Source organism: Salvia splendens, unplaced genomic scaffold (genome assembly GCF_004379255.2).
Source record: "Salvia splendens isolate huo1 unplaced genomic scaffold, SspV2 ctg613, whole genome shotgun sequence".
In the NCBI taxonomy this organism is placed as follows: domain Eukaryota; kingdom Viridiplantae; phylum Streptophyta; class Magnoliopsida; order Lamiales; family Lamiaceae; genus Salvia; species Salvia splendens.
This window is the reverse complement of record NW_024599275.1, coordinates 1-9471: the sequence shown is the minus strand read 5'-3', so window position 1 is coordinate 9471 and position 9471 is coordinate 1. Positions and strand designations below refer to the sequence as shown.

Sequence of the window (9471 nt, the reverse complement as noted above, 5' to 3'; positions counted from 1 at the left end):
ATTATACGAAACTCAATCTTTAATTATCAATCAAGGGCTCCAACAATGTTAGCAAAAATATTGACGTGAGTCGCTAGTTTATTTCCCCACAAATATATTTGAAAGTGAAATGGATTCAAGAAATAAACGAGAAGGGGGCCGAAGAGAGAGACGCTTCAGCCAAAAGCAAGCAAAAACTAATGCACAAATATCGACAAAAATAAATAAATAAATAAAAAAAGAAAAACAATGTACAACAGCTAAGCCTAACGCACTGCTCTCTCTTCTCAACTTCGCCCTTTCCCATTTTTCGATCTCCGTGTCAAGCAAGCATCTACTCTCCTTCCCTCCCTTAACCCATGGGCAATAACCAAACCCCAACTCAATAAATCCCCCATTTTCTTGCCTTCTAATCTTCTTCCTCACCCACTTTATCCTCGAATTGATTCTCCTCGATGTGTTGAGTTTGCGGGAGCACCATCACTCCACTTTACCCTTTTTTTTCTTCTCTTTCTATTCTACCTGCGGGAAATGGGACAGGAGGTGGCGGTTGTGGCCACGGCTGCCGGAGCAGCGCCGTCTCCGACCTCTCTGGCGCCGGGGTTCAGGTTCCACCCCACCGATGAGGAGCTCGTCAGGTACTACCTCAGGAGGAAAGCTTGCGGGAAGCCGTTCCGGTTCGAAGCTGTTATTGAGATCGATGTCTACAAATCTGAGCCCTGGGAGCTAGCTGGTATGTCGTAAATGCTAATTTTTTAAAATTCGTAGCCTTCTTCTTTATAATTTGTTGCTTTGTATGTGAAATTATTTATATGTTTGGTTGATTGTTGAAGAGGTTTGGTGGAGTATCTTTTATGTAGCGTTGTGGTGGCGCAGCTTCTTTTCTTCTTCCTCTTTAAAAAAAATTAATTAGATCGATTTTTTGTTACTGGTTTAGCTTGTGGAGTATGTGTGTATGTAAATTTCAGTTTTGATTTGCTGATACGGTTGTGTGATTTCGCTGATTATTTTGTTGAAGATTTTGGAGTTTGAATATTGTATTTTTAAGGAAGATTTTGGAGTTTGAATACTGTTGAAGCAAGTAAGCTATGAAGTGAAGTGCAAGAAAACTATAAAAAGTTGTATGAACTTTGAAAAGGCTGTGGTTGAATTCAAGAGAAGGAGATTAATGTGGATCTGTTTGTTTCAAAACTTGATTGTTGATTTTCTTCAATTGGTGATCCTAACTATGTTGTGTTGTTCATGAGCTATCACTGATTGATGTGTTTTTTTTTTTGCTTTGGATAAGATTACTCGTCTCTGAAGACTAGAGATCTCGAGTGGTACTTCTTCAGCCCCGTGGATAGGAAGTACGGGAACGGGTCTCGGCTGAATCGTGCCACGGGTAAAGGGTATTGGAAGGCGACTGGAAAGGATAGAGCGGTGCGCCATAAGAGTCTAACCATAGGTATGAAGAAGACGTTGGTGTTCCATAGCGGGCGGGCGCCTGATGGAAAGCGGACCAACTGGGTGATGCACGAGTATAGGCTCTGCGATTCAGAACTGGAACGGGCTGGAGTGACACAGGTGTGCTAGTTATATGTATGATTTAGCCTATGAATCTCTCTACTTGCAAAGTTGTGGAATCTTGAGATTGATTCTGATTTGTTGCTTTGTGGGGAAAGGATGCGTTTGTGCTGTGTAGAATCTTCCAAAAGAGCGGCCTAGGACCCCCAATGGGGACCGGTATGCCCCTTTTGTCGAAGAAGAATGGGATGAAGATGCAGTGGTGGTGGTGCCTGGGGGAGATACCGAAGATGATGTGGCGAATGGTGATGATGCACGAGTCGAGTGTACTGATCTCGATCAGGTGTGTTTTGCTTGTGGTTGTTTGCTGTCTGCTTCCATATTTCGCATTTCATCACCACTGGCGTGATTGGTTCCGTAGTTAAATGCTCGATCTTTAAAGGAACAAGTATATTTTGACTTAGCCATATACTCAATTTGATAATTGCATTTGATCTAATGTGTTACTGCAGAAAGATGCAATTATTTAGTTCAAGGCTTTTGTGTCTTCCCAAAATTGAAATAGTTTACAAGTCATGAAACTGATTTTCTTCTTGATACAATAAAAAACGCGCTATTTCTTCCCTTTTCGACTAATAAACCTGTAGAAAACGCCTAAGAATTGTTTATTTCTAAGCGCGCTAAATGTTTAGTTTACGTAGATTTCTTGTATTGTACGGCTTCTAGCTCTTTTGATTGCTCGTGGATTAAGCTATTCATAGTCTTCTTGCATAATGGATCAAAACTTGTTTATCATTACTATTTATCGAGTTGAGTTGTGATGAGCTTGCTAAGCCTCGAATGTGTTGACAGGACACTCCGCCTCTAACGATGGCTCCTCCCCAGACTGAGAACACGACTGGGATGCAGTCTCTTCCGTTTTTGTGCAAGAGGGAGAGATCAGAAGAAGACCCCGAGCCACTCTCTTTAGCTCAGAGCAAACGGGGGAAGCCTGACGAGAATCCCAACTCGAGCCACGCTAATGGATCCGAAGATTCCACCACGACCAGCCAGGATCCTTGTACAATGATGATGACGACAAATTTTACCTCCGGACTACTGGACTTTCCTCTATTCGAGCCCAAAGATAGCCAACAGCCCGCGAGCACACTAGCATTCGACTCCTCCAACCTAGAGAAGTCGGTGCCACCTGGGTACCTGAAATTTATTAGCAACCTAGAGAACGAGATTCTGAACGTCTCCATGGAGCGGGAGACCTTGAAGATTGAGGTGATGAGAGCCCAAGCAATGATCAACATTCTTCAATCACGGGTCGAGCTAGTGACCAAAGAAAACGAGGAGCTACGGAGACGTGCCTAGGCAGCATCGACATGTAATTTTCTTTGTTGGGGCCGGATTCCATCTCCATTGTATCAGAACTGAATTCTGTGTTCTGTTCTAGATGGGAGAGATGAGTAGTGGCTGTAGAGAGAGATTTTGCCTCTGTATTATGTACTGTGAACTCTCCTAGTTTGGTGTGGACGACCTATGAATCTGTCGAAAATTCTCCTCCCTTATCGGACCGTCTTTGTTTCAATAAATGATGATCGTTGTTCACAGCTTCTGTTTTTCCCAATGTTTAAAAACCGAACCGGAAGCGAACCGGCGAAGCTACTGGCTCACGATTCAACTGGTCGGACCGTTTTAATGTAGCATATATAATTAAATATATATTTTATAAATATATCAAATTTATTATATAATAAAATGTAGTTTTGATCAAATTCATATATTATTTTTATATAATTTAGTGAAAAATAAAATATTATTAAACTTAATTGAAGATAAGTATAATTAAATTTTAGAGGAATATAAATATAAATAATATAAATATATACCTAATATATTAAAAATTATATTTAATTAAATATATATATGACAATATTGAAATTTAGTGTAATAAATTAGTACTATTAAAGTTGATTAAATAATAAATTTAATTAACATATTTTATTTACAATTAATTATAATGAATTAATCATTTAAAAAATAATAACTAATCATAGAATGAATGAAAATTTATTCCTTGATTACAAGAATAATTAAATTATTGTTATACCACAACAATTGAAGTGGTGGAGTGGTAATGGAGTTGGACTTATATACATGAGGTCTAGAATGAATTATCATTTTGAAAAAAAGTTGAAAATGTCAAAAAACCGGACGCTTTCTTCCATCCAAAAACCAAAAAGTCGAATTTGCGTTACCAACTAGAATGAATTATCATTTTTGAAAAAAAGTTGAAAATGTCAAAAACCGGACGCTTCTCTTCCATCCAAAAAGTTGAATTTGCGTTACCAACTAGAATGAATTATCATTATTGATTTTTTTAACAAAAAATGATAATTTAAGGGGCTGAACAGAGATAATAATAATGGTACATCAATTTCGATAAGTTCTAATATTTCTATAAACTTGAAAATTTACAAAATCATAAATGATTTAAGTTATTTTCAATAATTCCTAATGATATGTTATATTTGATATTTAATTCCCGTACTACTATTTTATGTGTTTGTTTATTTCTTGTAACATTCAGAAAGTTATTTTCGCATTTAGTATCCAGGAGATTCGATTTCCATTAGTATCGGTATTATTCATTGATCGTACTGAAGTAAAATCCTATTAGAGATATTAAAATCGATAGTAACAATTAAAGCCAGTTGTAGAAATATGATTGTTAATCAATTAGGTTAGGTTCGTGCTCATAATTTTCACATTGAATATCCAACCTCATAAAAACAAGTTTCCTAATTATGATCCAAATATTTTTAAAATACATAAATTGTGAATGATAACTTCTCATTTTAATTTATACTAGCATAATAAACACTTTCAAAGAAGTTCCAACATTTGAAAATGTGACATAACATAATCATGTGTTTTTTCCATGATAAAAAAAAAACATTTGAAAAACTAAAAACTGTTGTTTATAAACCCGAATAAAATTCGGATCCTCAACGGCGACCCGTACCCGAAAGAAACTCAAGCGGCGCTGCCGTCAGCTAAACCCGAATAAAAATCGGATCATCGAGATTTTTCCATTAATATATATACTTTATGAGCATCTTCTTCATCGCCTATTCAAGTAGAGACTCCTTTTACATTATATATAGCTCACGCATCCTTCATTCCAACCCCAATTCTCAACCCTAAAGTCTTGGCCAATTGACGACTTTTTTAATGGAGATCGCCGTGAAGAAGAATTCCTTCAATACGCTGGAGCCGGGATTCCGTTTCCACCCCACCGACGAGGAATTGGTGCGCTACTATCTGCGCCGGAAGGTCTGCGGCAGAGGCTTCCGTATCTCTGATATCGATATCTACAAGGCCGAGCCTTGGGATCTTCCCAGTACGCGCTTCTCCCATTTCTCTTTCATTCCTCGTCTCTACTTGAATTTTCGTTTGGGATGATTGAATTTAGAGTCGTAGATTCATTTCACGTCACTGGGCTTCCTTTTCCTCGACGAAGAGTCCTAATTTTTTTTTAGAAGATTTCTACTGATTTTTCTGCTCACTAGGATTTGATTTCCAGTTGATGCGTTTTATACTTAGGTATTGTTGGACTAATCGCCGTTGCATTTTGATCTGAATCGCAGATCGTGTTGTTTCAATTTTGATATCGAATTTCAGTTGTTCTTGTCAATCTCAAATTTCTTGAAGGGCTTATTTGATACAGCTATTAACATTAGGTGCTAAAGATGGATTTATGATTTTTATTGTGGACACTAGTCATGTTGGTTAAATTTGTCTGTGTATAAATTCAAGCCTTATAGTAGTAATCTTTGGCGCCTGTAGGCTTCTCAAAGCTGAAGACTAGAGATCTGGAATGGTATTTCTTCAGCGTGCTGGATAGGAAATATGGTAATGGAGCAAGGACTAACAGAGCCACTGAAAAAGGATACTGGAAGACTACTGGGAAGGACAGGGCTGTCTACCACAGAGGGCAGATTGTTGGGATGAAGAAGACTCTTGTATATCATATTGGACGTGCTCCGAAGGGACAGAGAACCAACTGGGTTATGCACGAGTACAGACTCACTGACTTGGAGTTGGAGAGAGCTGGCATTCATCAGGTAGGATCTCACATATTTACATCATACAATTTTCACTGAACAATGGTGAATGAAATAAAATAATCGGGGTAATGGTTTGGACTTTGGAGAGTGAACATGCATACTGGGAAACATGGTGGTGTAATTTATGCACTAAAGTGTTGTATTTTTATCAGGTTTATATTATCCATTTTACCATCACTAAGCATAGCTATAGGATCACACACATTCCTGTCTATATTGAAAAGTCTATTGGTCACGAGTGATTCACCTGGTGTGAATATTTGTAATAATTTTCATGATCTTAGAACCGTTGACCTTTTATTTGCTGACGGAATGTACTTTGGTGGAAAAGGATGCATTTGTGCTCTGCCGTGTCTTCCAGAAGAGTGGCTCTGGCCAAAGAATGGTGAGCAGTACGGAGCACCATTTGTGGAAGAGGAATGGCTGGGTGATGACTCAGACTTGATTCCAAAAGCAGAGGCTGCAGAGGAGGTTGACTTGGGGATGATGCTTATTTGGACGGCGATGATCTTGAGCAGGTTTGTACACGCCGCTGATATTTTGTCAAATTTGTTACCTCAGATTCTGCCTGATGAAAAAATGTGTATAAAAGAATGGATCTATGAGGGGATAAATGATGTATTTTTTGGGATTTACTGGATTTGAAACTTAGAACGGTCAAGAACCATATGAATTTTATATAATTTGCCTTGGAACTTGGCCATCAGCAGTTACCTTAACAATCTTGGGGAGTTGGGGTAGCATTCTTGGGAAAAAATGCAGATGAAAAATGTCCATGAAGGAACTTAACAATCTCTTTTAGATTATGTTGTAAATGATGTGGTCGAAGTGTAATGTAGGATTTTCTAGTGAGATTATTCCTGGTGCTGCTTTAGCCTTTTGCTACTGTAATGGGAACCTAAACATAATAGTAGTATTAGGTATTTGTCTTGTGCAACTTCTTTTATATAGAAGTAACCAAAACTTCGATTTGATGTAATGAATTTATAATCATGTTCCCATATGTAAACAGTTATTCAATGTACATATTCTGATTATTATTTATATTTAAACTTGGATTTAAATTTATAACAATTATTTAAGTTGAATAAGATTATATAGTGATCTGTCTCCATCCTTCAAATACTCATTACAGTAAAACTTTATCTTGTAAGAAGCTCGGTTACGTGATAGTGTTATTTTCCGGGTCATATGCATTTAACTAAAAGTTTTTGGTGCCAGATCCTTCGATCAGATAATCCGTCTGCCGATTCTCCTCTTCAATCGAATTGTCAGCCTACAGATGGCAGCAGCTTTGTTGACGAAACTGCAGAGTCCGTAGATGATGGCCCTAAGCTCTTATTGAGTGCTGGTGACCAGTATTGTGAACCTGAGCAGCATAAGGACAATCACTTGTATGATATACCTGCTCCATTTGATATGGATGTAAGAGCAGTCAAACATGAATTCATTGGTGAATCCAGTAAGTCGGAGTATTCTGATGATTTGGATTTCTTACTTGATGAACCATTCCAAGAGAATCCACCAGATCTGCCATATGGTAGTGCAAGTTTCATTGAAGCTAGTGATCTATCGCATCCCATTGAAACTGATACCTCTCCTGCCAGCACGCTTGAGGAATTTTTTACGTTCTACGATGCCAGTATCGGCAACTCCCAAGACTTTGCATATGATTCCTAGCAATGCTAGGAAGCGAGGACCTTCTTCCTTGTGAACCGTTGCTTCCTCTGAGGTAATATTACTCCCAATTCATTGAGTTTCTGTGTTCTTTTGGAACTAAGTGATCTAACTCATACTATCATGACAGGAACCAGAAGTTGGTGGAGAGCAATCTACTTTACCCAGTGCACAACCTCTAAACAACAATAATGGTGACGCTGGATCATCATCTGATAAGCTCGACTCCTCCACATATGAATCAGGTACCACAATATGCCCTTCTTTTGACACATCCTGTATTTACTGCCAAGCCCTGGCATCACTGGTTATATTCTTGAGAATGATTAGCTCTGCATGCCCAAACTAACTGTTCTCACGCGTAACAGATTTCAAATATCCATTCCTCAAACAGGCCAGCCAGATGTTGGGCAGCATGCCTGCTCCACCAGCCTTGGCTGCCGAGTTTCCTTCAAAAGGTGCTGTGCATCGTCTCAACTCTCTGTCGCAGCCTTCTACTTCAGTTCATGTCACTGCCGGCATGATTCAGATAAGAAATTTGTCTGCGGATGGCAATGGAGTAGACAAGTTACTAAGCAAGCCCACAAGCCTCAACATTGTTCTTTCATTTGGATATTCTCGAGGCGAGGATGGTTCTGCTCATCTGGAGTCAAGCGTAAGTCTACTTCCCGGGAAGACAATGCCACTACTCTCAAGGGAATGGTTCTACTTCATGTTCTTCTTGATCCTTTTGCTATCCATCAGCTGCAAGATAGGGAGCTGTATATGTGCGAAGTAATCTTTTCAGGGAACCTCCTCGCCCGCTAACTCTCTAATACCATCGCGTAAGCAAATATCTCATCCGCATACTCATCGGATGTCGTGAGATTTGCTTTTGTCGAAACAGATGTTTAGGATGAATAGAATTTTCAATCTTGAAGCAGTGTGATTGGGATCTATCATGCTGCAGTTAATGTTGTTGAAGTTATTGCTGGACTAAGTTGTTAATTACCACACACGGCCTCTGCTGTCGCGACCTCATGCGTGGTTCTAAGGTGTTCCAGTCGGTTTCAGCTTGTGATTTTATGTGTCATCTTTGGACTCAATAACGGCGTCTTGAGTTTGGAAGTCTTGATCTGTTGAAACCTTGAGGTTCCTCTTTTCGAAAAATGGATAGACCCTTTATTTATTGTTTCATAATATTATCTTCTTCAAACTTGCAATTTTCACATGCATGGCAATGCCTATATTGTATTTGAGATACAATAAGATACTACACATATGAACTCATTTACTTGCATTTTATTAAAAAACTAGGAGTAATATACTTCCTCTATTCTATAAAAATATGCCTTTTTTTGTCTGTTCTGTAGAAATAATTCATATAAATTTATGGAAATTTTTTCTTCGTCTCTTTCACCTTATCATTTATGGCTTTCATCACTTACTACATTATTTCAACTATTTTTCCTCCTTCTCTTTTATTTTATCAATTACGATGCATTAATACTCGTGTCATCTTCAATTAGTCTTATTTTATGGGATGGAGGGAGTATAAAAATATAATCATACTCCATTACTATTTTTTTTACACCGGAATTTTAAAATCTGAATGAATCAAAGTGGAGCAGGCATTTGTAACGTTGGTTCTTGATGGAGTCATTTTCTTTATTTATTTTTATGTTGATTGATAATACATCTTATTTTATAGTTTTCGCTGTTATATTAACCTCGATTTCAAACCTACCACCAAATCCAACTCATATATACTCCACTTTTTTTTTCAAATCTTTATGATTAGATTGTTATACTCATAACAATCTTATGAGTATATAGTATACTCATATATATATTATATATGATCTTATCAAAAAAATGCACCAAGGTCCATAAAAAAATTTATAGCCTATTGGTCCTTAAAAATTACATTTTTGTTATCTGTCGGTCTTTTATACCCCTCTGTATTTGAAAAATCTCCTAAATGCCATGAAAGGACATTTTCGGTATCTGACATTTACAATTTTAGTACCTCTTCAATCATGCAATTATTTTGGACATACATAAAAGCACCTTTACAACAAAAATATTTTCTTTTGAATTTATTCACTTGAATTTTTGAAATAATTACTTGAATAATGTATAGATTAATCTTTATAATGAAAAATTACTATAGTTCACTTAATATTTTTAGTAAAAAAATGTTACTTGCAAG

The 9471-nt window shown here is 37.5% G+C and overlaps 2 pseudogenes; both read left to right on the top strand.

The window, feature by feature from the left end:
- Positions 1–259: 259 nt before the first annotated feature.
- Positions 260–3081, top strand: LOC121790752 (annotated as a pseudogene).
- A 1555-nt stretch (positions 3082–4636) lies between these two features.
- LOC121790753 lies at positions 4637–8459 on the top strand (annotated as a pseudogene).
- Positions 8460–9471: the final 1012 nt, after the last annotated feature.